Consider the following 25,150-nt stretch of genomic DNA (forward strand, 5'->3'; position numbering starts at 1 on the left):
TTGCTCGTGCTGGTGCTGCTGTGAAATTGCTTCCTATGGAAGATGGAAAACTGAGAGATTGTCTACTGACAGTAGAATCTCAGCCGGGCCCAGCCAGTCTGACCCTGCCAGCAGTATGGCGCTGAAAATTACTTTGCTAAAGGAGTGTCTCAGCGCACTTTATGAAGGCTGAGTACTAAAGCAATGCAATGCTCTGAGGATCTATTTTTACTACCGGTTCACAGAGTCAAGTTGACAACTGCCAAAGATTCAATGGTAGCATACAAGCTGACATGGAAACTAAAAGAGCTTTATGCCAGAGAAGGCATTGTCACAGGCCTTACTGCTGTGTCTGTGGTGGCTGTCAATGCTCCATTTTGAAGAATAGTCTTTGATATGAGTTAAATCTGAATGTCTCCATGCTCTAAGCCCATGACGCTTGCTGACCAGATCACTTGTGTGATTAGTATTTCATGGTGTTTTAACAAATCTCTTTGTAGCAGGATTAAGATTCAATCTCAAATTCTCTGACCGGGTACTAGTGCATTTCTGTCCTCCTGTCCTGGTTCCTACTGTTATTCACCACATGATAATCTCTCTCTAGTTCTGTACAGTTTTACTATTAAACCAATTTGAGTGTAGAGTTTAAGATATAGTCATAAAGGTTACAACGATTGCTTAATTAGTATACAGCGGAGTAGTGGTTAGGTTCAAAGTTCAAAGTAACTAGATACAAAGATATGAGTTCAAACTTCACCATTGCAACTAAAATGCAAGCAATTAAATAAATCTGAAATCAAATATAAAGCAATAACAGTAACCAGGAAAAGAATGTTGCAAAAACCTGTCTGGTTCACTAATTTCCTTCAATGGTGGAAGTCTTCTGCCCATGTTTTATCTATGCTATATGTGATGCTGGGGCCCTTTTTAATGGTCTTCACTGTTCAGGCATGTTTAGGGATTGGCGTTAAATTCTGGCATTACCTGCGATGCCCACGTGCTGTGAACAAATAAAAATATGAAAATGAACAGAATGTTTAGCAGTTTAGAGATGTTTGTCCTTTGTAATGCTTTCTGGAGACTAAATTCAGAAAGACAAAGTTTTATGCACAAAGGTAATAAGGCTAGGTCATGTAATTTACATTGTATTATACTCCTACGGAAGTTTATAATCTAACAGTGCAGCAGCTCAGCTATTTTGCAATGGACTATTTACATTGTAAATTTTATAAGGTTTAGTCAGTAGAACAATTGACACTTGTTTCTCTGATAAGAATCAAACATAAGCCCAAACATTGAAATGGTCAGTGTACATCAAAGTGAGAAATTCTATTTGTTGTTAAATAAATATGGGCTCAGATTAGTTGCCATTACCATTTGAAATGCGCTTCTTGTTTTTTTTAATATATTGTCAATGAATCTAACCATATAAAATTATTTTGCACCTTCAGTTAAAGGTGACATGCGGAATGCGGCTCTGTGCATTCTGGAGATCTAAGTGGTAAATTTCCCTAAAAGATATTGTTAAAGAGTAGTTTGGAATTATGGAATGACCTGCTCCCATTTTTCAGGTTAATGACATTTACCTGGGTCCACTGGGTGTCCTCACTTCTAATAGTAGAACTGATGTATCTATTATTAGAAATCACACAGTGGGGGTCTGGACATGATGTACTGCTGACCAAAATCACAGGAATGAAAAGTATCACTTTTAATTGGTACCCTTGAGGAAGAGAGAAACTAACAAATATGAGAGACACAGGCAACTCTCCCTCTATTTCCCTTATAACTCTCCCAGCAACTTCCCTCGTATTTTACATTCTAAATGTTGTGTGTGTGCTAGACCTTTTTTACAATGATTTCCCATCATCACCCATCCTTGGAGAAATTCATTGCGATAATATACAAAATGATAAATGCTACAAATGGCTCATCTTTTTAACAGGGAATATTAAATAAAATTGAATCTAAACTTGAAATAATGAAGGACGAGTTTGTTATAAGGTTTGGGCAACTGCTGAAAAGGAAGAGCCACTAAATATAGACTTAATCCATGTTTAAAATCAATAGGATAAACAGATATCTATCTTTATCATTTATGCTTCAATGTACTATAGGAGTGCAATAAAGATTATTTCTCACAACATATTTTCATGAAGCCATTGTCATTTTGATAGGAATAAATTAAAATGCGTGTCTGAATGCTTGACAATAATTGCACAATCCATTGAACCAAATTGACACTGAAGGCTACACTTGGGTTGTGCGGTGATCTTCACAAGAGTAGGATTTATTCACAAAGAAGGCCTCAGCTCTCTAACACTTAAAATAGTTGAGCTGTAACATTCTTGGTCTCTAGACTTGAATTTCATTTGTGTATGCATACATTTATATTCACTCCTAATAGTGTGATATCATTTGTTTGCTGAAGTCTTCTTAAAAGCTGAATCTTAGTTCCTGGAATAGTGTTGTGGCCAGTGGTACTTGCATAGCAATGGTATCAGCCAACATGCAGCAAGAGTTGATCTCTAGACTTCCCTTCAAGAAGCACACTCTCAGACTTCCGCCTGCAAATGTAATAGCCCTCTAACTTTAGCACAAGAGCAACAAGCTCCATTCATATGATAGGCTCAGCTAGAATCAGATTATACCTTTAAGGCTTCTGTTAACGATGAATGTTGTGAATCATTACCATTGACAAAGAACAAGCAGGTTGGAAAAGGTTACATGGAGACTAAGTTGTTTATCATATTTTGTGTATAATTTACCTTTCTAAATAATTTCTATTAACAGTTATCACTGGGTATGTTATTCTCATCGTCTCAGATGCTTTTAACAATTGTTCTTGTTTGATTCATCCTCCTCAAGCCACAGTGCTTTACAGCTTTAGTTTAGACAAATAAGAAAATGTTAGAATTATGAGCACAAGGGGTTCTGTAGATGCTGGAAATCCAGAGCAATGTACACAAAATGCTGCAGGAATTCAGCAGGTCAGGCAGCATCTATGGAAATGAATCAACAGTTGACATTTCGGGCTGAGACCCTTAATTAGGACTGGAAAGAAATAAATATATCCTACCACCAACCATATCTTTACCTCCTCTCCTCTCTCTGCTTTCAGCAGGGATTGCTCTCTCCATGATTCCTTTGTCCATTCGTTCCTCCCCACTAATCTTCCTCCTGGCATTTATCTCTTCAAGAGATAGAAATTCTACACCTGCCCATTCACCTCCTCCCCTCACCTCCACTTAGGGCCCCAAACAGTCCTTCCAGGTGAAGCAGGACTTCACCAATGAATCTCTTGGCATCATCTACTGTATCCAGTGTTTGCAATTCGGCCTCCTCTACATTGGTAAAACCCAATGTAAATTGGGTGACCTTCGCTCCATCCAAAATATGCAGGATTTCCCAATGGCCAAACATTTTACTTTCCATCCCCATTCCTGTTCCAACATGCTGGTCCATGGCCTCCCCTTCTGCCACAATAAGACCACTCTCAAGTTGGAGGAGCAACATCTCATATTCCAGCTAGGTAACCTCTAGCCTGATGGCATAAAAATAAATTTCTGATATTTTTTTCCCTTCTCTCTTCCTTCTTACTCTATTCCCCACTCTGGCCTCTTACCTCTTTTTCTCACCGGCCTATCACCTCCCCAGTGTCCCTCCTCCTTCCCTTTCTCCCATGGTCCATTCTCCTGTCCAATCAGATTCCTTCTTCTCCAGCCCTTTGTATTTTCCACCTATCACCTCCCAGCTTCTTCCTCATTCTCCCTCACATCCAGCTGGCTTCACCTATCACCTTCTAGCTTATCCCCCTTACCCCCTTGTACCCCAACCTTCTAACTCTGACATCTTCCCCCTTCCTTTGCAGTCCTGATTAAGGGTCTCAGCCCGAAACATCGACTGTCGATTCATTTCCATAGATGCTGCCTGAACTGCTGAGTTCTTCCAGCTTTTTGTGTGTGATGTTAGAATTTTGAATGGTTTTGACAGACTTTTTTTACATGTAGAAAATCATAATGAGAAGGTAACAGTATAAAACAGGCACACAAAATCCAAAGTGAAATTCAGGATGAGTTTTTTTTCCTCTCACCAAAGAGAGTGTTGAAAATGTGGAACACATTACCACAGGGAGAGGTTGAACTGAATACTTCACAGGTGTATATAAGAATGCTAAACAAGAGTATGTGAGAGAAAGGAATAAACAGTTACTCATGCCTGTAACACACATAAAAGTTGCTGGTGAACGCAGCAGGCCAGGCAACATCTCTAGAAAGAGGTACAGTCGATGTTTTGGGCCCAGACCCTTCGTCAGGACTAACTGAAAGAAGAGCTAGTAAGAGACTTGAAAGTGGGAGGAGGAGGGGGAGATCCAAAATGATAGGAGAAGTCAGGAGGGGGAAGGATGGAGCCAAGAGCTGGACAGTTGATTGACAAAAGGGATATGAGAGGATCATGGGACAGGAGGCCTAGGGAGAAAGAAAAGGGGGAGGGGGGAAGCCCAGAGGATGGGCAAGGGGTATAGTCAGAGGGACAGAGGGAGAAAAAGGAGAGAGAGAGAAAAAGAATGTGTGTATATAAATAAATAATGGATGGGGTACGAGGGGGAGGTGGGGCATTAGCAGAATTTTGAGAAGTCAATGTTCATGCCATCAGGTTGGAGGCTACCCAGACGGAATATAAGGTGTTGTTCCTCCAACCTGAGTGTGGCTTCATCTTGACAGTAGAGGAGGCCGTGGATAGACATATCAGAATGGGAATGGGACATGGAATTAAAATGTGTGGCCACTGGGAGATCCTGCTTTCTCTGGCAGACAGAGTGTAGGTGTTCAGCGAAATGATCTCCCAGTCTGCATCGGATCTCGCCAATATATAGAAGGCCGCATCGGGAGCACCAGACACAGTATATCACCCCAGCTGACTCACAGGTGACGTGTCGCCTCATGCCTGTCCTGAGGTTGGAGGAATGTCAGTGTAGTGGGTGGGAGGGAGGAAAGGGCTTGTTCTGCTGTCATGGTTTCTGTGTTTTTCTGCCGAGCATTGTGGGCATGCTATGTTGGCACTGGAATGTGTGGCAACACTTGTGTGCTGCTCCCAGCACATACTTGGGGTTGTGCTGGTTGTTGACACAATCGACACATTTTGCTGTGTGTTTCAATGTCCCTATAATAAATGATTGAATCTGAATCAGTCCACTGAAATACAAAAGAATTAAGTGGAACATAAATGCTGACAGAGGCTAACTGGTCTGAATAGCCTGATTTTCCTCAACTTTCTTCAATAATTTCCTTACCATTGACCTAAGGCATTTGAGAGTTAGGCCAAGACTGTGCGTACCACCAGTGTACTAAACTATAATTAAATATTTGCTAAGAGATGGCAATGGTAAAATAATAGGACTGACTTTCCTTCCTTGGGCAACACTTTTTCTCTCAACATGGTCCCAGGGAACAGATTTCAGTTGGGAGGCTGGACTCCAGCTTGACACGTGGTCCAGAGCAACTTAAGACTGTGTTTCTCGAAAGGTCTTGGCAGATTGTGAGGCTCCAGACTCACTGGTTGCCATGGCTACCAATGAAATAAAATATATGTGAATGCCAACGTTTGGAAATACCATGGTAGCATCAAAAATTCTAAAACCTTTAAAATTACTTTTCAAAAATTGTTAAAAAATAAAACACAATTAAATGCATTTAGCTGACTGATTTAAACCAGATGTGTCAATACAAAAAGTGTCAGAGTTCAAGTTAATTTCAAGTTAACTTCTTCAAGTTAATTTCATTTGGGCCATTGTCCATGAACTAGGTTAACCCAACATAGTAGATGAATTTACCAGTTTTCTAAGCAGAGAATCTGTCCCTTTGATGTTAAGTAAAAAATGCATTGAGAATATGATCATTCTGAAAGAGATTACAGAACACTGCCTCACTCGGTTAAATTTAATCAGTATTGCTAAAGGAGACACTGGTGTGACCTTCAAGAACATGCGAAATAAGCTTGCTAGAGAAATAACCAGCAGCTTCCAGAAATAATCAGTCTGTTGATCAGTCACCTGACCAAGGTTTTGCGTTCCGCATTTGATGTAATGTTCTCAGAACTGTTCTCTGTGACCACAGAAATAATTCATGATTACAATGCTCTAAACTTGTTTTCGGTATTCTCTCAAACACCAGTGTCATGTAGGCTCCAAAGTGAAAAATCTGGATCATAGATTCCAACTCTTTTTTTTCCACCATCTCACTGTATAAATAATTCTGAAAGGAATTCTTAATCTAAGGGGCTCCACCTCATGAAAAGATCACTTGGATCTAGCTGAATATAATGAACCACATTTACTCATTCAAAGAGGAGCAAATTCCATGCACGTGTTGTTAAACATAGGATCCTGAATTTATTGAACACTGAATTTGTCAGTTTGCTCATAGCTCAAAAGTCTTTAACATTTAAACTGACACAGATTTTGAGGCTGGTTAGACCTCAATCAGGATTGTGATCCCATTGTCTTCAATAGGCAACTTAGGATAATGGTTAAGAAAGTAAAGGGGACCTTGTAAGTTCCGTATTGATAATTAATTTTAATTGCTAACTTAATTTTTAATAGTCTTAAGTGTCTTGGAATATCAGAGAAAACCTGAAAAGTTCACTGGGTTTCTCAGCTAGTTGTCAAAGCTTTCAGGAATCTTTGGGGATTGGCTGTTAGAAACTCCATAAGGGATAGGGTGTGCAGGTGGGATTTGGGATAGAGCGATTTATGAGCTGGGTTTCTGGCTGCAGTTTATTGTGGGCAGGGCCACAATGAGTTCCACTGTATAACAGATTACCCTGAGAGCAGCAGAGGCTCAACAGGCTGTGCTGACTCCTGTACCATGGACGCCAAATGAAATAAGTTGGAGGGGAAAACAGAAAATATAAAATGATTTACCAGTGACTCATCTCTGAAATTTAGTATTTTTTGTGAAATCACTGCAATCTCCAGGGTGTGTGTAATTAGAAACACTTCCTCCCTCACTCACTCACCGACATCTCTCACTGACTCAGCTCAATCTAGGAACCTCTCAAGTTCACCGTTGTGTACCTTTGTCCAACAGCAATGAGAGGAGGACCCAAGGGTGAGATCGCAAAGAATCTTACAGCCCAATGTGTCTGTAACAACACTTTATGGAGTTCTGAAATTGCATTTTGGGCAGGCAAGAGACTTGAAGCCATCAGGGCTACTCCAGTGTGACAGACCCTTGCTCAGTAGTAACAGTCACCAGAGTATACAGGTGGATGTGGACCTGAATATAAACTTGGGCCTAGAATAAAGGATTGACTCTTTCCCCGGTGCTAGACCCTGTGTGTTTCCTCTTCTGGGCATAGCAACCTGGTTGTTGGACCTAATGTTGAATAGGCTCCAGAATGTGAGCCCAATGCTGGCAAGACCTTGAGCACCTGGATCTACATCAGCCGTGTTCAAGCATCGAAGCTCAATATTGGGTTTGTTGCAGAGCATCTGGCAGACTGCAGGGAGATTTGTTTTACCTCGGCTCTCCAGCTGCAGCTTTCAAGGCCATCCTCCCAGTTACTGTGTATAGGGAGGGTTTACATCTCAGCTTAAACTGGTTGCTTCTTTTAAAGAATTGTGGCTATCTCAAGGATTCATTGTCCAGACTCCTAAAATGTATTGCTTTCATGGGAAGGTTGTTGTCCTATACCAATGGCATATGGGCAGACAGCTTTTCTTTCATTAACTGTAGATTCAAGACATTTGGCAGTTACTACTCAGACCATTCTGCAGGAATCCAGAATGATCAGAGCCAGCAAGACTGACCCCTTCAGCATCCAGACCAGATAAGGCACATACCACTTCGGCGAACCATTCAAAACAATTTACCAAGTAGTCTCAGCTTGCTTACTCTGTCTCCCTTTTATTCCCAGTTAGAGCTATTAATCTATTATTAGATTAATAGTTACAACATGATTATAAATAAAAGCTTGGTTCAGCACGATAATTAATTATTGTTCCATATGACAGTGCAGAGTTCCCCAAACCAGTCTAAATTGTAACCAACTTGGTTTATAAGTACCGTATTTGTTTAAGCCTGGAAGCAATAACAGTGAATGGTTTTCCAGCTTATTTAGTTCTTTGCGACCCATTGAACTGTAGGGGCATTGTGAACTGTATCTCAATCAATACGTAGGGACATCTTGGACCTGATTCAGCTCTTGGTTCCCTAAAAAGGTGTGTTATTTGCTTTACCTAAGTGCTCCTGCAATCTGGTTTACTGTCACTATGTACAAACTGCTTTGACTCATAAATCATTCTTTTGCCATTCCTACCCACCACTGCATTCAGTTTACAAATGGGAACAATTTGTTTTCTTTCTAACTTTTGTTCGTGGAGCTACACAGAAATGAACCCATTGATTCTGCAAAAGAGGTTTTTGCCGCAGCATTGTAGCTTCTCAATTTGGGACGACACAGGAAGATGTATTCATTTCACAGCAGGGTGCACTGATACAGAAATGAAGGTAGAAAAGCAAGTTTTAAGTAGATGAGGATACCAATAATATTTATTAATGATAAGAATCACATCTTTTAAAATTCCTTCCTATTGGATTCTTCCAAACTGTTGGCTTGCTTTGTGTATATTAGGGAGAGTTTGTTTGCATATGATTAAGTTTCTCCCTGGTCAATTCCTTTGTTAAATTGATTCTAAAAAAATTATATAGTTGTGAAAACGTCAAAATTTCATTTCTCTTTCTCATTCCTCAAGGTTTGATTTGATGTGTTCTGATATCCATTAGTTAAAAATTTGGGCTACCACCAACTTTCAAATAAATTTAGGCAGCAGGTAGTTCACTGTAGTTTGAAGCCTGCCCCACCCACTAACTTTTTTTTTTCAGTTGTCCTCAGCGAATGACTTCTCAGGAATTTAAGTAACTGGGGACAATAAATAGGCACAAGAACAGTACAATAGAGTTGAACAGTTCTTGTAATCTCGACGAAGAGCTGTTCTTTGGCTGAGACATTAGTGGTAACCCAGTTAACCCCGCGAAAAGTAAAGGTACAGCAGACTTTCTCTTTACTAATGTAACCTTTTGAGGTAAATGAAGTGAAAGCTTTGCTGTTAGTTTATTTACAGTAATCATTTTCCTTCAATGTCATATTCTCCCAAGGTTAATAATGATTCAGTCTTTTATGTAAAGAACATTTTGAGCAAGTTGAAGTTTGTTGCTGTTCTCTGACTTTCAGTGAAAATAAGCAGGAAAATTTGTCCACATTTATTTTGTTTGTTTTTCCTTGGATTTTTAATGTGTTTGACCAAAAGGTCTGGTGTCCATAATCTAAATAAATCTGCTGATTCACTAATTTTATGTGGGTGGGATTGAATTGTACAGATCTAGACTTTTGGAGATAACTGAAACTACGTTAGTATTACTAATTACAACTCGCACAAAATGCTGGAGCAACTCAGCAAGTCAAGCAGCAACTAAGCACTGTTCTTTTTGAGTTAAGTTTTAATGCTGAGCAAATGTCAGCCTTCTTGATGTTCAGTATATTATAACATGTAATTTTTCAAAACATAGTTTGAGAATATTCAAGGTCAAGTGCAAGTTCCAGTTCAAGTTTAATTGTTATTTGACCATACACATGAATACAGCCAAATGAAACTGTGTTTCTCTGGGACCGAGGCACAAAACACAGAACCAATAGTGACACACACCACATAGACCACACATACAGTATAGGTACTGTGTAAGAAAATGTTTCGATAGTGTTTACAGTGAGTTTTATTTATAATATTCTTTATATTTTCTGTAATCAAGTGGTTTCTTTATTCAAAATCTCCAGTTCAAGGTGAATACTAAATTCATGTAAAAATGTGAAGCTAACTTGTCACTCTTAATATTTTATGGATGAAGAAAACAAAACGGTTAATGTGGTATTATTATTTAATAAAGTTAGGTCCTTGAGACCATTCTGTTCATTTTATCCTTTAAATTATTAACTTCACCAAGACATCATGAGCATTTTTACCCAGTAGTAAATCTGATTGCCTAATTTTTCATTTATTTCCAGAGTTCCAAAGGGCTAGAGCTGCTCCAAAGATCAGGGGTTAGGTACAAGTTGTTTCATTTGTATCTCTACTGTGCAGATACAACAGTATTTATAGATATAACTGTTGCATCATTTTCTCCAGATTAGGGCTTTCAGCAATAGAAGACTTTGATTAGTGCAAGTCAGACAGTGGTACCACTGGTTAATCAGTAACCTGATGTTGCCTCAGGTTTCCTTGGTGCTAGGCACTTATTAGATTGAGGTCAACTGTCACTGAAAAGAGTTACTAGCTCTTTTAGGTGTGTGACATCTAACTAAAAGTTTAATAATTGTTCAACATTGCCAAAACATAATTGTGAATGTATCCCAAACACATCCAAAAAATGTTGATCATATGCAAGAATTAGATATATGGCCTCTACAAGAAATACATAACTGCTGATATTTAGTCTGGCAATTTAGTGGTTAATACAACATTTAACAGCACCAGTAATCGCCAGTAATTTGGGGTTCAACTCCCACCACTGTCTTTAAGGAGTTTGTATGTTCTCCCCATGACAGCATGGGTTTCCTCTCATATAAGATGTACGGGTTAGGGTTATAGTTATGCAAGTGGCAATCTCCATGTCATTGCAATTTCCTTGTATTCCACCTTGCTCTTTTTGACATTTATATTAAATTTGAGTTCATTATTTACTGTCATTCCTTCCATTGGAAACTGTTTCTCTGGGCCTGGTTCTAATTCTGTCTCTCTGCTGCTTTTCATTTAAATACTTTTATTAAATTGCACCTTAAACTTGTCTGTTGTAAGGGGAATAATTCTAGCTTGTCTAGACTCTTCACAATTTTAAGGTACGTCTTTCTTATATCTGGTACCACCCTGGTAAATATGTTCTCCCCGTGGAACGCGTGGGGTTTTCACAGGTGCTCCAGTTTCCTTTCACAGTTCAAAGACATAGCAGTAGGTTAATTGATCATTGCAACTTGTCCTGTGATTAGGTTAGGGTTAATTGGGTTTACTGCGGGGTGGGGGGGTTGCAAAGAGTGTGTGCAGGAGGACCCAGGTAGGTCAGAAGGAGAGAGAAAGAGACAGAAAGGGAGTACATTAGCCGAAAATAGAGAACTCAGTATTAATGCAGTATCCTACCCAGGCAGAAAATGAGGTGCTGTTCTTCGCTTCTGGTCCTGATCATTTCTTCCTCTGCATGCCATTCCTTAGTGAAATTTTCAAAATTTATTTCATTGGATTCTATAGTGTATCACTAATATCCCTCTTGAGCACCTGGCTCAACTCTTCATTGTCTCCATGTTATCAGATGGCTTGCCCAACCTGACTCTCACAGCGTACAATTTCCATTTGTTAAGCCCTGTCTAACTAATCTAACCAATACCATCTGCCTGCACTTTGTCATTATCCCTATATCTCCCTGTCTATTCATATGTCAGTCCAAACTCTGATATCCTACCTGCTTCCATCTCCTCCCCCTGGTCATGCGTTTCAGGCAAGTACCATTCTCCATGTTTAAAAAAAAGACTTGCCTCACATATCTCATCTCATTTAAAATTTTCCCGTCTCACACTAAACCGATGCTCTCCAGTTCTCCCACCCTGGGACAAGACACAAGATTCTGCAGATGCTGGAAATCTTGAGAAGCACGCACAAAATTCTGGAGGGACTCTGCAAGTCAGGTAGCACCTATGGAGGGGAATAAACATTTGATGTTTTGGGCCAAAACCTTTCATTAGCACTGGTATGAAAGTGGGAAGAAGACAGATTAAGAAAGTGGGGGTGGGGAAGGAGTACAATTAGGTAAGATAGGTGATGGCATGAACATCAATTTCTCTAACTTTTGTTAATTACCTGTCCTCCTTCTCTCTCTTTCCATCCCCATTTCTGGTTACCCGCACCCTTTCTCTTCTCACCTGCCCGTTATCTCCCTTTGGTTACTCTCCTCCATCCTTTTATTTCATAGTCCACTATCCTCTCTTATGAGGTTCTTCTTCAATCCTTTACCTCTTCCAATTATCATTGCCCAGCTTCTTACTTCATCCCTCCTCCCTCACCCACCTACCATTTCCCCCTCACCTGGTCTTACCTATCACCTGCCAGCTTGTACTCTTTCCCTCATCTTTTTAGTTTAGCTTCTACCCGCTTCCTGTCCAGTCCCATTCAGTCAACTGTTTATTCTCCTGCACAGATGCTGCCTGACTTGCTGGGACAAACACAGTATATACCTTATCTGTGACATACATGATTGTAAATAGTTCTATCAGGTTGCCCCTCAGCTTTGATACTCCAGAGAAAATAATTTAAATTTGTACATCCTCTCTCTATAGCTAATACATTCCATTCCAGGCAACATTGCAGTGAACCTCTCCTGCACCTTCTCCAAAGCCTCCATATCTCTTCTCTCATATGGTGACAATAACCCAAATGTGACTTCCCAACTTTTATACTGAATGGCCCAACCAAGGAAGGCAATCAAAGGCAATAAGCCTTTCTTTAAAATGACCCTACCCACTTACATGGCCCTTTCAAGGAGCTGTGGACTTGTACCTCAAGATCACTAGAGCAATATACCAGCGGGTCTTGCCAATTGCTGTATGCTTCCCTCATCTATATGACTTCTCAAATTGCAACACCTCGTGCTTCTTTTGAAACTTTATCTGCAATGACTCCACCAAATTTCCAGTTATATCCTTTAACAAATTTCCTCACTATCCACAACTCCAGTTTTGATGTCATCTGCACACCTACTAATCAGACCAGATATACATACATCAGACCATTTATGGACATGACAAACAACAGACACTTCAGCACAGATCCTTGCAAAACAACACTGAGAAGCACCCCTGCACCACTACCATATGTCATTTATGACCAAGCCAATTTTGTATCCAGTTTACCAACTCACAATGGATCCCATTTGACTTAATCTTGTGGACCAGTCCTGTTGCCTGCTCAATTTCATAATTCTCATGTTCACTTCCTTTTATGTCCTAGCCTGTAGCCGCATAACCTTTCAATAACCTACCAATGTTTAAAGGACTTCTGTATCCCCAAGTGGTACAATCCCTGGTAAGGCAGGAATGACCTATTCTGAGAGTTCAGTTTAAAGACAACTATTTTAGATTTTTGAATAATTATGGAATATCTATTTTCCTTTGAGGTACAGCTGACAGTATTGCAAAGACTCTTTGGATACTACCTCAGCCATATCTAACATTCAGCATTTCCCCTCACTAAGCTTTTTACTTTAGAGACCTATGTTTAGGGGCTCTAAGATATAATGTCATTCAAGACAATACCAAATTAATGTTTTTCTTTAATTTTAGTTCTGTACCAAATTTATTATTTCCCTTTTCATACTGGCTTTCTATAACACACACACTAAGGAAATTGGAGTAATTAATCTCTTCTAATTTATTAAAACTTTTAATTGAATGAAATTACAAACAGGTGTTAGTAAATCACTTTGGGAAAGGGACTGGAAACTCAGATTTCGGTAAAGAATATAATATTCTCCTCATGAACATCAACATATAACAGATAAAAGACAAACTGAAATATCCCAGCAGGATATTGAAATATATATTCTTTCCAACATTGGTAGTAGTTGTAAATCAAGCTTTTTAGAAGGTGGTTGATGACTAAAGCTTGCAGAAGTTTAACTATCAACCATGAATTGTGTGCTTTTCAATTTTCTAATGCAGCAAATACCATTTACTCAAGTAATCCATCATCACTTCTAATTCAGCAGTTCTGTCAAAGTGTTACATCTACAACATTTCCTGTACTTTGAACTGTAACATTAAGGGCACTTAATAATGTTCCTGCAGAAATAGGAACAGTGCAGTTTATATATGGATGTAAGGGATACCATTCATCACTTAAAACTTAATGAAAACATTATTTGAATTTTCCTGTAAATAAGAAAGACTAATGTGATGGCGAATTCTGCTCACTGTAGATGGAAAATTTGTGTCCCAGGGCACTTGCATGCAGTGTTTTCCCCTTAAAATGAACTCCTACAGAACCTAAATACATTTTTTTAAAAAAACTACATTTGTCTTATTAAAGCTTGCTATCATTCTACTTGCTTTGCTTCACCTGAAGATGCACTTTCTCTGGTGTGACCCTCCACTATCTCCTCATTAAACAAAAACAGCCATTATTCACACATGAGCCTTGATGATGGCCAGATTTTATTCTTAAATTGTGCTATTGGACACAAATTTCCGTAATGTATTTCCATGAGCAACCAAGAAAGAGATTACTTAACTCTGCTATTGAGTCACGCAGGATAATTGGAGCAGATATAGGACATTTGGCCCAAATAGTCCATGGTACACCTGAACCCTTTCTGCTCTTTCCTCCAGCTCTGAACACTTGATCATCCCTGATTTTAATCTCTCCACCATTGGAGGCTGTGCCTTCAGTTGTCAGGGTCCTCAGCTATAGAATTCCCTCCTTCAACCTCAATACTTCTCGACTTCACCTCGGGATGCTCCTTCAAACCGAACTTTTTAGTCACCTGCCTACTATCTCCAATGGGCTCAGGATGAAATTATGTTTGTAACAAATGCTGTGAAGCGTCTTTGGATATTTTACTGTTGTAGAAACACAGGATGTTGTTGATACTATATTGCTGTTGTTAATTCCGCATGGATCAGAGTTTTGGATCTTCCTAATCTTTGCTCCTTAAGAGTTCACTGGGTTATCGAGATAAGTGAACCAATTATAATAAATAATACACAGATCATTCAAAATCCATGCCACAGATTTTTATTAAAGCAAATTACTAAGGGTAGAAATGTGCAGGGAATAGATGTGTTGCACAATCATTCTGGTAATTGGGCTGCTGTATGGAAAACACTCTTTCCTATTAACTCAAGTACACCCAATTTGGAGGGCATGTGTCCTTTAATATTCAAGAGTGCAAGTGAAAGTACCAGGAAACTTCACTATATGCACAGATTTTGGATAATTTTTCATCTTGATTGCCATCACCCCTGCCAAGCCTCACGTACACTACCCACCACTATACTGCATGGAGAGAGAACAGCATTTTCAGTGCAATTATGACTTATTTCCTGACCAAATCATTCTTGTCAATATCCTTTCTTACACAATTCTGCAAGCAGAAAATGGTAAGGTTGTGAGGTGTTTTATACTGTACCCCCTTAATAAGCTGATTATGTATTTGACCCTTGGAGTCATGTGCATTGCCTGAGTTACAATTTAAAATATTTTTTTTCCCTTTTATTGGAAACAAAACCAATAGTGACTGGTACACACTGACTGTTGTTTGAACTTCCTTTGTTTTAATGTGAAGTTGATAAAGCTTCACTTCCAAAGGAGACCTTTATAATAATGTTTAATTCCTGTTTTACGGATAAAAGAGTGATCCCAAATTCCCAGATGGCTTATCACAACTTTGTGTTGTGATTTTGGTGTGAGTCAGTAGAACTGCATACACATGATATTATCCCAGAGCCTCCACTAATCTCCCACTAACTTAACAGCAGGAAACTGAAAATCTCAATGGGATTTTGAGATTTATTTGTTTCATAACCAATGTTCATTTTAATAGTGAAATAATTAAACAGGTTAAAAGGTAATGGTAATATCTTGCAAAAAAAATTGCAAGATTTTTTTTGCATCTTCTAGTTGATCTCCACAGTGATGCTTACAGGTAGTCTGGGTTAAGGAGCACCACTCCAATAGCTGCTAATCAGTGCCTTTCAATTATACAACATAGAACATAGAACAGTACAGCACAAAAACAGGCCTTTTGGTCCACCATGTTGTACCAAACCAAATAAACTATTATTAATCAAATGGCCAACTGAACTAATCTCTTTTGCGTACGTAATGTCCACATCATTTCATTTCCCTCATGTTCATGTGCCTATCTAAATGTCTTTTAAAAATTCCCAATGTATCTGCCTCTACCAGGCAGCACATTTCAGGTACCCAGTACTCTCTGTGTAGAAAAAAAAAATTGCCCCTCGCATCTCCTTTGAAATTACCCCCCGTCACTGTAAATACATGCACTCTGGTATTAGGGAAAAAGATGCTGTCTGTCCACCCTATTTATGCCTCTCATAATCTTATAAACATTAACCCAATCTCCCCTCAGCCTCTGCTGCTCCAAAGAAAGGAACCCAAAGTATCACTGTCAGGTAAAATGAAGTGACAGGACTAATGTTAAGTCAATTAAGGGGCATTCATTGTGGAACCGTAAATGTAAATAAACCTCCACTCCCTGATTAAGGAGAGATTGAGTGAATCAAACATACTAAAACAGTGGGGAATGTTGGTATACTTTATCATGAGAGTTTTAGTCCTTTGAATTGTGAAAGCTTACATGATTTTTATGTGCTAAATGCAAGACAGTGATGTGAGTTTGCTGAGAGTCTGATGTTATGGACAAGTAACCCACTTTTAACACAGGCCTATTTTTCACTCTTTTAACTGATAAGAAGGGGGCATGAGAAGGCCTTGGTGAATAGGGTAAAGGAAAACCCCAACGTATTCTTCAATTATGTGAAGAACAAAAGGATGACAGGGTTGAAGATAGGACCGATTAGAGATAAATGTGGGAAGATGTGTCTGGAGGCTGTGGAAGTGAGCGAGGTCCTCAATGAATACTTCTCTTCGGTATTCACCAATGAGAGAGAACTTGATGATGGTGAGGACAATATGAGTGAGGTTGATGTTCTGGAGCATGTTGATATTAAGGGAGAGGAGGCGTTGGAGTTGTTAAAATACATTTGGACGGATAGGTCCCCCAGGTCTGACGGAATATTCCCCAGGCTACTCCACAAGGTGAGGGAAGAGATTGCTGAGCCTCTGGCTAGGATCTTTATGTCCTCGTTGTCCACGGGAATGATACCGGAGGACTGGAGCGAAGCGAATGTTGTCCCATTGTTCAAAAAGGTAGTAGGGATAGTCTGGGTAATTATAGACCAGTGAGCCTTATGTCTGTGGTGGGAAAGCTGTTGGAAAAGATTCTTAGAGATAGGATCTCTGGGCATTTAGAGAATCATGGTCTGGATGTAACTCAGTATGTAATAATATTCATCAGTTTTGATTAATATACTTTTTCGTATCATAAAGGAACAGGAAGGGAGCAGTTACTCTATTGGGGGTATTCTATAGGCCCCCTGGTAGCAGCAGAGATACCGAGGAGCAGATTGGGAGGCAGATTTTGGAAAGGTGCAAAAATAAGAGGGTTGTTATCATGGGTGACTTTAACTTCCCTAATATTGATTGGCACCTGATTAGTTCCAAGGGTTTAGATGGGGCAGAGTTTGTTAGTGTGTCCAGGACGGATTCCTGTCACAGTATGTTGACAGGCCGACTAGGGGAAATGCCATACTAGATCTAGTATTAGGTAATGAACTGGGTCAGGTCACAGATCTCTCAGTGGGTGAGCATCTGGGGGACAGTGACCACTGCTCCCTGGCCTTTAGCATTATCATGGAAAAGGATAGAATCAGAGAGGACAGGAAAATTTTTAACTGGGGAAGGGCAAGTTATGAGGCTATAAGGCTAGAACTTGCGGGTGTGGTTTGGGTTGATGTTTTTGCAGGGAAATGTACTATGGACATGTGGTCGATGTTTAGGGATCTCTTGCAGGGTGTTAGGGATAAATTTGTCCCGGTGAGGAAGATAAGGAATGGTAGGGTGAAGGAACAATGGGTGACAAGTGAGGTGGAAAATCTAGTCAGGTGGAAGTAGGCAGCATACATGAGGTTTAAGAAGCAAGGATCAGATAGGTCTATTGAGGAATATAGGGTAGCAAGAAAGGAGCTCAAGAAGGGGCTGAGAAGAGCAAGAAGGGGGCATGAGAAGGCCTTGGCCAGTAGGGTAAAGGAAGACCCCAAGGTATTCTTCAATTATGTGAAGAAGAAAAGGATGACAGGAGTGAAGGTAGGACCGATTAGAGATAAAGGTCGGAAGATGTGCCTGGAGGCTGTGGAAGTGAACGAGGTCCTCAATGAATACTTCTCTTCGGTATTCACCAATGAGAGGGAACTTGATGACAGTGAGGACAATATGAGTGAGGTTGATGTTCTGGAGCATGTTGACATTAAGGAAGAGGAGGTGTTGAAGTTGTTAAAATACATTAGGACGGATAAGTCCCCGGGGCCTTACGGAATATTCCCCAGGCTGCTCCACGAGGTGAGGGAAGAGATTGCTGAGCCTCTACCTAGGATCTTTATGATCTCGGGAATGGTACCTGAGGATTGGAGGGAGGTGAATGTTGTCCCCTTGTTCAAAAAAGGTAGTAGGGATAGTTCAGGTAATTATAGACCAGTAAGCCTTACGTCTGTGGTAGGAAAGCTATTGGAAAAGATTCTTACAGATAGGAGCTATGGGCATTTAGAGAATCATGGTCTGATCAGGGACAGTCAGCATGGCTTTGTGAAGGGCAGATCATGTCTAACAAGCCTGATAGAGTTCTTTGAGGAGGTGACCAGGCATATAGATGAGGGTAATGCAGTGAATGTGATCTACATGGATTTTAGTAAGGCATTTGACAAGATTCTACACAGTAGGCTTATTCAGAAATTCAGAAGGTATGGGATCCAGGGAAGTTTGGCCAGGTAGATTCAGAATTGGCTTGCCTGCAGAAGGCAGAGGGTCGTGGTGGAGGGAGTACATTCGGATTGGGGGGTTGTGACTAGTGGTGTCCCACAAGGATCGGTTCTGGGACCTCTACTTTTCGTGATTTTTATTAGTGACCTGGATGTGGGGGGTAGAAGGGTGGGTTCGCAAGTTTGCAGACAACACACAGGTTGGTGGTGTTGTGGATAGTGTAGAGGATTGTTGAAGATTGCAGCGCCACATTGATAGGATGCAGAAGTGGGCTGAGAAGTGGCAGATGGAATTCAACCCGGAGAAATGTGAGGTGGTACACTTTGGAAGGACGAACTCCAAGGCAGGGTACAAAATAAATGGCAGGATACTTGGAAGTGTGGAGGAGCAGAGGGATCTGGGGGTACATGTTCACAGATCCTTGAAAGTTGCCTCACAGGTAGATAGGGTAGTTAAGAAAGCTTATGGCGTATTAGCTTTCATAAGTCGAGGGATAGAGTTTAAGAGTCGCGAGGTAATGATGCAGCTCTATAAAACTCTGGTTAGGCCACACTTGGAGTACTGTGTCCAGTTCTGGTCGCCTCAGTATAGGAAGGATGTGGAAGCATTGGAAAGGGTACAGAGGAGATCTACCAGGATGCTGCCTGGTTTAGAGAGTATGCATTATGATCAGAGATTAAGGGAGCTAGGGCTTTACTCTCTGGAGAGAAGGAGGATGAGAGGAGACATGATAGAGGTATACAAGATATTAAGAAGAATAGATAGAGTGGACAGCCAGCACCTCTTCCCCAGGGCACCACTGCTCAATACAAGAGGATATGGCTTTAAGGTAAGCGGTGGGAAGTTCAAAGGAGATATTAGAGGAAGGTTCTTTGACTCAGAGTGGTTGTTGCGTGGAATGCACTGCCTGAGTCAGTGGTGGAGGCAGATACTCTAGTGTAATTTAAGAGACTACTAGACAGGTATATGGAGGAATTTAAGGTGGGGGGTTATATGGGAGGCAGGGTTTAAGGGTCAGCACAACATTGTGGGCTGAAGGGCCTGTACTGTGCTGTACTGTTCTATGTCCTAAAGTATCAGAAAAAGACTAGGAATTTTGACAAGCCTTTTTACCCCCTGTTACCACAAATGTTGATTTTTTTTTATGCACTCTGATTTGTGAATCAATGTCCAAATAAGAAAACTTGACTATCATCTGTGTGCTTAATAAATGGTTCATTTGCAAGTAGACTAGGATTTGAAGTTTGAAGTAAAAGCTGGGCTGCTGTCACCCCAATGACATAAAGTCAGAAAGAAACTTCTGAAGTCTGCACATGAGCATTAGAAACAGAAATCCAAAATATGCAGAGATGTACTGTTTTCTTCTCCAGGCTAATCGGACAAAATCAGTGATCTGTTAAGAATTTTAGATGTTGACCAAAAAAAAAAGTGAAACATGAGTTTTTAATTTTGGCCTAAACCATGGGTCAACAACATTTGCTCAACAACTTTTCCAGTTTTAATTATTTAATTTCATATTTCAAAATTCCATACATTTTAACTTTCTATCTTGTATTTTAATCCTATTTGTGTATTCCTATCATTTTATGTTTGAAAAATATTTTTTTAAATTACATAAGTTTTTTTTATTTGTTCACTGTCTTGAAATTGCAACATTGTTTCTCAGCTTGCTTGATAGCCATACTGCTGCTACTGATCTCTTAAAACTAGGTGTGACAACAGACTGCATCAGAAACTTGAAACCCATACCACAGAGAGCATTCCATTCTTGAGCATACATTTTTTAATGTCAGCCACAAGTGCTGTTATTTAGCTTCTGACAGGAAAATCGCCGTGGTAAGTTGTAAAAGTGTATGTTGTAATAGTGAGTACTCTTCCAAAGTATTGTAAAGTGTTGTAGGACGCCCTTGGGTCAACAGTAGATGGCAATTAAACCCATTTTTCAATCTTTGTCTCTGTCAGAATTTTTTCGTCCAAAGACTTTGCACATCAGCTGTTTTGTGAATTTAATAACTGTGCTACCTTGGTAGATGTTTATCTAAACTATTCAAAATCCCAGAATTCAACAGGAGCTTGCATTGGGTTATCTGCTATTAGGCCTCTCAGAACACGACAAATTGAGTAGAGCAGAATTGAGCTGAAGAGTTTCAACCCACAAATCTGATCACTAATCAGAGATTTCGGATGTGGGAACACAGACGTTGTCATTTCATAAGATTTCAGTGATTAAAGTAACCACCAACGTTCACTGATTGGCCTTGTGTAAATAGAGGATTCCATAACTTGATCAATGTACCTCTTGTACAAGAAAAAAATTCAGATTTAGAAGTCAATCCACTAGGTCAGAATCTTAAAAGCTTTAAGATCTACAGGATTTCAAAACTGTGTGAAGTACTTCACCTAAATTATTTCAGACTTTGAACAAATAAGGGAAAGAACTTTATTCACGCCCATCTGGTGTATTGACAGATGTTTCATTGGGTGACTTGTACTTTGAAGAAATGTACAATGTAGAGGAGACTATTTTACCATTATGTCAATCCCAATCAAATGATCACTCAATCCTAACCTTCATTTGGCTGCCAATTACCTAGTATGGGGGTTTAAAACATTCCCCTTGTCTGCATAAGTTTTTGTAAAAATGGAAATAGGATGCAATTGACAAATAGTATGTTTTCCAACTTTGAGGGTAATATTTAAGAAAAATTTATTTGATACACCTTATGCTATTTATTCATAAACAGAAGGATAGAATACAGTGATGTATGAAAGGTGCCCTTTATATAATGCAAACAAAATTGAACCTACAGATATATAGTCATTTAGTCCTTGCCAGCTTAAGTTGGAGATATTCTTGAAGGCTTAATCATGTGATGTTCCCATCACATGACATTTAATCACATGGTATCCAACCACATGACATCAGTGAATGAGATTCTAATTGCCAAATGGAGGTTAAGTCCTCTGAGGTTAAATTTTGATGCAGCTTTATGCTAGGAGTTACTGTGTGAAAAGTTATGAGAATTGGGAGACCAACTTTGAGCAGGTGAACAATGAATGGCTGGAAGGGTTTAGAAAGGGCAATTGGCAGAGTGTGGAGCTAGGTTTGTGAGAGGAAATTTTTGATTGCATTGAAATTGCACATGTGTTAACACTTGTGACTTAATATAATCAATAGTGTTGCAATAACTCATTGTTAATACATTGGTATGTGTATATAAAGAACCAGGTGTTAGATGATAATATCCTATATGTATTAGTTGTATCTATAGTATGTCACCTTTTTAATGTGTTTTAAAACTATAAGAAACCCCTTTCCAGCATAAAGGGCATTCAGGCTCCCCAGTACGTATCATGTTTTGATAGGTTCCATCTACCTCTATGTAATGGTGCCAGTTCTAAACTGGCAGGCTGCATCGCATAAGGAGATGGTGATGTATGCTCATCTATTAATAGGTATTTGATTTTTATGAATCACCTCTCATAAATCTAAGCAACTGATCTTGGCTGCTGATGGTATTTGTTTTCTTTCATTCTATTCATATTTTCAAGATTTTCTCCACTGTAATTAATATAGCTGAGATAGCTTAACTATCTATATTGTGAAAACTTAGGCTTGTGTGTTACTTATAAAATTGGAGCTACTTATTATTGAGATTCATTTGCTGGAATGCTTGTCAGCCACATGACTTGAAAATTCCCAAATACCGTGAAGTCCAGCAAACAGCTGGGCAATCAGCAATCATTTATATTGAGCAGTGGAAGATGCAGTCATGTGCTCATATTATCTGAAAACCTTCAAGTTTTTTAAATCAGAAGATTCTCTCACTTCTCCCATCATTGTCACTCTTAAATCAATACTGTCTTCACCAATGCAGAGTTTCTAGGGTAAACATTAATAGCTGGCCAAGTATAGTTAAGTACAGAGTGGATTTCTTGACAGCAATATTATTTGTTACAGTTCATCTATTTTTCTATATGAACTGCAGTATGCATTTGTTTTACAGAGCTGTATTACTGATCTCTGGTTAGCTATAAGCATGTGACTGAAAAGCTCATGTACTGCACAGAAAAATTATTAAAACTGTTCTTCTCCATAATTTCTTTTGTGAGCTATTGTGTATGCTTCAAGAACACAGTGTTACTCCATCCCAACAACACATCTCACTTCCGCCCCTCCCCCCCCACCCCCCAAACTCTGTAGGACAAGATATGTGCTTTATATTAAGTAAAGTAGAAAACATACAGATCTGAAAAATGTACTGTATATGCAACTCAGTGCCCATAGAGCCTTTAATTTGCCTGTATGATAAAGTTTGCTTTTAATCTTTTGACACTGCATTAAACATCAGTGTAGTAAGTAGTTGACATATCAAATTTGGTGTTATTCAGCCTCCTGAGTTTCAAGCCAGATTGCTCAGCATACAAAACAAACTATCAAGGTTTCCTGTTGGTTTCCAGTGTTGCTAATGCAATATGGATTGTGTGGCTTTCAGCTATAGTTTAATTCATAAAGGCTTTAAAACCACCAGTGCATTGAACTAATTATAGGGAACTATATTGGCTGTATATGCATAGAGAATAAAGTATTTGCTTTAAACAAATAATTTGATTTGGGTAACTGAGAACACAAGTGTTTACTTCTGAACTACATAATACTCATCACTTTAACACATTTTCTGTGTTTTGTTTGACCTTCCATCCAAAATATCACAAGGATTTTATTTCTTTAGAAGGGCACACCTCTCCTTAGCATTGGTACTTCCCACTTTTAAAACCAAGTTTGCGTCATATTACAGACAAGGTTTAAAATGGCCAAACTCCTCAGATGACATTGGCGCTGTAATGGTGACAAATCTATCAGCAGTTGGAATCTAATTAAAGCTGGCCTCAGCTTCACATACCCACATTTGCAATTAAATACAGTAATCGAGAAGTTGTAGTTAATGCCCTGCATCTATGCACAGTTAGTGATTTGATATGTTTTAACAACTTGTTATAAAACCACCAAAAGGTGTAGTTGAGGTTTTGACAGTGTCATTAATCATAATTCTTGCTGAGCAACTTTGTGTCAGTTTCTTTACACTTAAAAATCCACGATTATTAAAAAACTGACATTTTGCTGAGAACTGGTGGTAGTTCCACACCAAATTGCTGGCATTTCTCAGTGTGGGCACCATTATGTTTTGGCGCTCCAATGAACAAGCAAGTTACTTTCTGTGTATGTTAGAGAGTGTGTTCATAGATCCTGTGGCTTATTAGACCTGCCATTAAACATGGGACCCCACTGATTTCAATGAAGATTGTAAGATTGCTATAAAGAAAGACAAAGCAAATTCCTTTTAATTAACTTGAGCCCTGTTTAATAATAATGTATGTATTTTAGTTGATTATAGTTTTCTGTTTTCAATTTATGCTTTTTACTATTTCACTTTTAAGTCTTTAAGTGTTTTGTAATGTCAGAGACAGATGTATTTAAAAATGTTGACGGGTGGAAATAGTAATTTTGCTTTCTGTCAAAGACCTTGAGTATTACACACTGCGTGTTCCAGCCCAGCCACATTTTCCCATTATAATGTTTGAGGCCCTTCCTACCTCCCAGTCCCTTGCTGCTTGATTTTAAAACCCCCTGAACTGGCAAGGTTGACCTATTGGATTTGGCTGAGGCAAATTCAGTGAAGACTTAGCTGAGGGTAACAGGTCCATGTCAGTAAATATCTCAGCCAGTGTTTGATATTTGATATTTCAGCTTCCACATTAATTCTTTGTCTTCATCTCTTTTCCATTTTTTTAAAGTAACATTAAAATTATAATATGTGCTTTGAGATCTGTGAGAATTAGTCTGCTGGGCCGGTCAGCATCATTTTATTTACTGCTTGATGCCGCTGATCTCACAGATTCCACCAGATTCAAAGTCATATTAGGATAGAGGGAAGTGATGCACAGGACATACTAATTCTTTTGGGTTACCTTTTACTTGCACTGATCAATAAAGTCCATACCTTCATTGCTGATTGCATAATCCCTTATTGATAAAGTAATGCCAATAATTTCTTGTATTTTCAATGAAATAACTATTCGGTCAGAATATCAGCATGCTCATCGGAGTAGCACAAAGCTCAGTTTGAAAGTGTTGAAGTATGTTTTCATGTTTTATTGCCATATAGATAAAGGGTGACATAGATCAACGCTGCCTCTTATTTTCATCCACAGAAGTTAGTGTATATGTAAATCAGACACTGCAAAATGAGAAGCCGATCTCCTCTGCCTAATTGATACATCAAAATCAAAATTTCTTCTCTGTCCAGATTTAATCAGAAGTTATGCCACATTATGTTCCACAGACATTTTGCATCACTGCACTTGTTCCCTTAACAGAGCACAGCACAAAGCATTTATGTCCTCTTCCTGTTATGGTTGCTCATTGGCTGAGGGCCAGTGTTGTATTAGGCCACTTAAAATTTCAGAAAGGTGAAATGCAAACACAGCATTCGCCTCCTTTAGCTGAGAATGTTTCTC

The 25,150-nt window shown here is 39.2% G+C and overlaps 1 protein-coding gene across 10 annotated transcripts in view; it reads left to right on the plus strand.

Annotated features, from left to right (window-relative positions):
• The window catches only part of rbm47 (RNA binding motif protein 47), a 202,406-nt gene that overhangs the window by 153,946 nt on the left and 23,310 nt on the right, over positions 1 to 25,150 (plus strand). The window contains exon 1 of one of the 10 annotated variants that reach the window (XM_072252823.1): positions 8,939 to 9,025. The exons of the other annotated variants lie outside the window; for them this stretch is intronic. The gene's annotated coding sequence lies outside the window, so the exon portion shown is untranslated. Of the gene's footprint in view, positions 1 to 8,938; positions 9,026 to 25,150 lie in introns of those variants that run through there. 10 annotated transcript variants of the gene reach the window in all.

The sequence above is a fragment of the Mobula birostris genome, chromosome 3 (assembly GCF_030028105.1).
Source record: "Mobula birostris isolate sMobBir1 chromosome 3, sMobBir1.hap1, whole genome shotgun sequence".
In the NCBI taxonomy this organism is placed as follows: domain Eukaryota; kingdom Metazoa; phylum Chordata; class Chondrichthyes; order Myliobatiformes; family Myliobatidae; genus Mobula; species Mobula birostris.